This window comes from Papaver somniferum, chromosome 8 (assembly GCF_003573695.1).
Source record: "Papaver somniferum cultivar HN1 chromosome 8, ASM357369v1, whole genome shotgun sequence".
NCBI classification, from domain to species: Eukaryota; Viridiplantae; Streptophyta; class Magnoliopsida; order Ranunculales; family Papaveraceae; genus Papaver; species Papaver somniferum.
This window is the reverse complement of record NC_039365.1, coordinates 116463499-116468885: the sequence shown is the minus strand read 5'-3', so window position 1 is coordinate 116468885 and position 5387 is coordinate 116463499. Positions and strand designations below refer to the sequence as shown.

The window sequence follows — 5387 nt, the reverse complement described above, 5'->3', positions numbered from 1 at the left end:
ACGTAACCTACGCGAACCTAAGCCTAAAATTTTGACTAGAACGAGACCGATAGGGTAACGAGCTTAACAGGAAAGTCATTCGAAAAATATTGGTTACTCTTTTAAGCATACTTCGAAGTTCTTGACGGTTTCTGTAAGTTGAATGCGTGACTGCGCCGCCTTGTAATACCGGTGAGGCCTTGGGTATCAAAGCTCCACCGAGCTTCCCTCGCCTCTATTCAACTTACGTTAACTCGGATTGATTCCAGAGGGGTTTGCTTAAATTGTAACGAATTCCCGTTCGAAGGATTAGAAGCTGGTCTAGAAACAATCTAAGTGGAGCCATCATGCTTTTTGTTTGCTAGAAATCAATAGGTTTGATTTGGTTGAGTCGGCCTTGATCTGTGTTTGCTTACCCTTCCAATTTAGAAAATTCTATTGTATGCCTGAACGTAAAAGAGACGCACTAGGTAGATTTGTTAAAGAGAAACCTAGTAGTTCGAAGCGTCTCGATTACCTTAATCTAGAAAGTCCGGCTTTTGAAGAGTCTGTTTTTGAACGTCTTTGACTGAGGAGAGAATCCCTGTTGCTCCGATAGCGCCAGAAATGGCAACTTTGAAAGCTTTGTTGAATCCAACTAGGACTACCCGTCCTTCGTGTATTAAGTTAGCTGAAACGGAGGCACCCTATGAACTGAAACCTGGGACCTTACAGATGCTCCCAATCTTTTTAGGGAAAAAATGAAAACCCTTATTACCATGTTAGGGATTTTGAGGAAATTTGTAGTACTCTAAGAATTAGAGGCTTAGATGATGATGCTTTGAAACTTAGGTTATTCCCATTTTCCCTGAAAGATAAGGCCAAGTCGTGGCTGTATAGTTTGGACTCCGAGTCAATTGAGACATATGAACAACTTACATCTGCCTTTTTCAATAAGTTTTTCCCTAGGCACAAAACATCGTCTATTAGGACGCAAATATGCACATTTTCACAACAAGAGGGAGAATCTTTATATAGGTATTTGGAAAGGTTCAATGATTTATTATCCCAGTGTCCTCATCATGGTTTAGAAAAGGTTAGGCTAGTTCAGATCCTTTATGAGGGTTTAGATTATTCCACAACGACCATGGTTGAGTCTCTATGCACTGGTGGATTTGAAAACCAAACTGTTGATGCGGCGATGGAATTTTTTAATGAAATCGCCGAAAAAACCCAGCAATGGGAAAATAGTAGGGCACCCCAGAAAACAATTCTTTTAAGTAGAGGAAACGTTAATAGGGTAGAAGGAGGCTATGAATCAGATGCCAAAATTGCTGCTATAGCAAAAAGGTTAGAAGCCTTAGAAGTGGGCCAGACTAGTGGTAGAGTGGAGCCTTTTTGGGAAGGCCAATATTGAAGAGCAGGCCAATGCTCTTTATAATAACACTAGATTTGATAACCGTCAAAAGATTGACCCATATTCAGAAACCTATAATCCTGGTTGGAGAAACCATCCGAACCTTTCGTGGTCTAAGGGCCAAAGTCAAGGTCAGTTTAGTAATTCTAATGCTCCCCCAGGTTTTGGCTATACTAAGAATCCTTCAGGACTAGCTCAGTTTCAGAATCAGTCAGATAAGAAAATCCTAAGTTTAGAGGAATCTCTCGCCTTGTTAACTCAGCAAACTGCAAAATTCCAGTTATCCGTAGAACAGAGTCTACAAGCTAGTAACAGGATAGGACAAGAAAATAGTCAGGCTATTTCCGAGTTAAAAACCCAGGTTGGTCTGATAAGTGATTCTTTGAGAGAAAAAGGTAAGTTTCCTAGTCAAACACAACCCAACCCTAGAGGAGTTCATGAATTAGGTGCAAAACCATCGAATCAATTGAATGTTGTTAGAACCCTTAGAAGTGGTAGAGTTGTAGACAATAAGGTAACCATGCCCGATAGTGAACATACTGTAGTTCACCCCTCAGGATCTCACCTCTCAGGACCAGTAGCTGAAGAGACTGATAAAGTTTCTGATGATGTGAATTCGGTTCCTGAAAGGTCTGATTTTAGGCCTAGAGCCCCATTTCCTCAGCTATTAGTACCAACAAAGAAGGAATCGAACTTTAATGACATAGTGGAGGTTTTTAAGCAAGTTACCATAAACCTTCCCTTATTAGATGCAATTAGGCAAATTCCTGCTTATGCCAAGTTCCTTAAGGATATGTGTACGCGAAAGCGAAAACTTAGCGTCCATAAGAAAGCCTTTTTAGCTAGTCACGTAAGTTCAATCATTCAGAACACCACAACTCCAAAGTACAAAGACCCAGGTTCTCCTACCATTGCTTGCACAATAGGTAACTTCCGGGTAGAAAAAGCTTTACTTGACTTAGGAGCCAGTGTGAACTTACTGCCATTCCATGTATACTTACAGCTAGGACTTGGTGAAATGAAACCTACTCAGATGACACTGCAGTTAGCTGATAGGTCTGTTAAAATCCCTCGAGGTGTTATCGAGGATGTTCTTATTGAGGTCGACAAGTTTATTTATCCAGTGGATTTCGTGGTCCTAGATACCCAACCTGTCCCTGACCCAGAGAACCAGATACCTGTGATTTTAGGTCGCCCATTTTTAGCTACGTCTAATGCGATCATTAACTGTCGAAATGGTGTGATGAGTTTATCTTTTGGTAATATGACTATGGAGATGAACATTTTTAATGTCAGTAAGCAACCTCATGAGCTAGATGACACATGTGTTGAGGAGGTGAACATGATAGAAGCCTTAGTTCAGGAGTCATTACCAAACATCTTGTCTGAAGACCCATTAGAAAGTTGTCTATCCCATTTTGGTTTAGATTTTGACGACGATAGCACTATTGAACAGGTGAATGCTCTATTAGATTCTACCCCTGTGTTAGACACTGATAGATGGAAAGCTAGGTTCGAACCGTTACCAGTTTCTGAGACTACCCTAATTCCTTCTTTAGAAGAGCCCCCAAAGTTGGACCTTAAACCACTACCCGATACTCTAAAGTATGTGTTTTTAGGCCCATCTGAGACTTTACCTGTGATTGTAGCTTCCAATTTGGATAGTGATCAGGAAAGTAGGCTAGTAAATGTACTTCAAGACAATAAGGAAGCTTTAGGGTGGACTATAGCAGACATTAAGGGTATAAGTCCTACTGTGTGTATGCATCAGATTCATTTAGAGGAAGACTCCAAACCTTCTAGGGAGATGCAACGTCGACTGAACCCTAACATGAAAGAGGTAGTTCGAAAAGAGGTGCTTAAGTTGTTAGATGCGGGTATTATTTACCCAATTTCAGACAGTAAGTGGGTCAGCCCTGTTCAGGTTGTCCCCAAGAAATCAGGTATCACTGTAGTCCAGAATGATAATAATGAATTAATCCCAACCCGAGTGACCACGGGATGGCGTGTGTGTATTGACTATAGGAAATTGAACAAGGTCACAAGGAAGGATCACTTTCCCCTTCCTTTTATCGACCAAATGCTAGAGCGATTAGCTGGACATAGTCACTATTGCTTCTTAGATGGCTACTCCGGTTATAATCAGATCGTTATTGCCCCAGAAGACCAAGAGAAAACCACTTTTACCTGTCCCTTTGGTACCTTTGCGTATAGACGCATGCCTTTCGGGCTATGTAATGCCCCTGCAACTTTTCAGCGTTGTATGATGAGCATATTTTCTGATATGGTAGAACGGTTCTTAGAGGTCTTTATGGATGATTTTTCAGTGTTTGGTTCATCTTTCGATGAGTGCTTGCATCATTTGACATTAGTGTTGACTAGGTGTAAGGAAAAAAATTTAGTGCTTAATTGGGAAAAATGCCATTTCATGGTTAAATCAGGAATTGTATTAGGGCACATCGTCTCTTCAAAGGGTATAGAGGTAGACAAAGCCAAAGTTGACCTTATTAAGACTTTACAGGTCCCAAAAACCGTAAAAGATATTAGGTCATTCCTAGGGCATGCAGGTTTTTACCGTCGATTCATTAAGGATTTTAGCTTGATTTCTAGACCTCTTTGCAATTTGCTTGCAAAAGATGTTAAGTTTGTCTTTGATGATGCTTGTTTAGAGGCTTTTGAGAAGCTTAAAACTTTACTCACTACTGCCCCGATAGTCCAGGCACCTAACTGGAACCTACCCTTTGAGATTATGTGTGATTCTTCAGATTATGCTATAGGCGTCGTTTTAGGACAACGAGAAAAAAATTACTTCATGTGATTTATTATGCTAGCAAAACTCTGAATGATCCCAAATGAACTACACAACTACCGAGAAGGAACTTTTAGCCATCGTGTTTGCCTTGGATAAGTTTAGGTCCTACCTATTAGGTTCTAAGATCATAATCTATACAGATCATGCTGCTTTGAAATACCTTTTATCTAAGAAGGATACCAAACCTAGATTGATTAGATGGATCCTATTGTTACAGGAATTTTCCCCAGACATTAGAGACAAAAAGGGTGCAGAAAATGTAGTAGCAGATCACTTGTCTAGGCTAGTTGTTAGTTCCCCTAGTGATTCCCTTCCTATAAGGGATAGCTTTCCTGATGAACAATTGTTCTCTGTTTCCCAATCACCTTGGTATGCAAATATAGTGAATTATCTTGTTACTGGTCGAACCCCTCAACATTGGGGTAAGCAAGATCGTTCTAGGTTTTTAGCCGAGGTTAAGCATTTCTTTTGGGACGATCCTTATCTGTTTAAGTATTGTCCGGACCAGATTATTAGGAGATGTGTATCTGAGAGTGACCAGTCTAGTATTATCTCCTTTTGTCATGAACATGCATGTGGGGGTCATTTTAGTGCTAAGAAACTGCTGCTAAGATTTTGCAGTGTGGATTTTACTGGCCTTCGTTGTTTAAAGATTCCCATAGTCATTGTTTTCTTGTGAGCGTTGCCAGAAGTTAGGAACCATTTCCCGTAGAAATATGATGCCTTTGAACCCTATTTTAGTGATTGAGGTCTTTGATGTGTGGGGCATTGATTTTATGGGTCCATTTCCTATTTCGTTTGGTTATCTTTACATACTTGTCGCTGTAGACTATGTGTCTAAGTGGGTTGAGGCGGTTCCGTGTAAACGAATGACCACAGGGTCGTAGTCCAGTTTTTGAAAGAGAATATACTTACACGTTTTGGTACGCCGCGAGCTATAATTAGTGATGGAGGTTCACACTTTTGTAATAGACCTTTTCTCTTTTAATGAAACAATACGGTATTACCCATAAAGTAGCAACCCCATATCACCCTCAGACTAGTGGTCAGGTAGAGGTTTCCAATAGGGAAATTAAACGTATTCTAGAGAAAACAGTTAATCCAAATAGGAAAGACTGGTCGTCGAGGCTTACTGATGCCTTATGGGCTTACCGTACTGCGTTTAAGACACCCATTGGAATGTCACCTTATCGTTTAGTG

The 5387-nt window shown here is 40.4% G+C and overlaps 1 pseudogene; it reads right to left on the bottom strand.

The window, feature by feature from the left end:
- Positions 1–947: 947 nt before the first annotated feature.
- On the bottom strand, positions 948–1047 carry LOC113307202 (annotated as a pseudogene).
- Positions 1048–5387: the final 4340 nt, after the last annotated feature.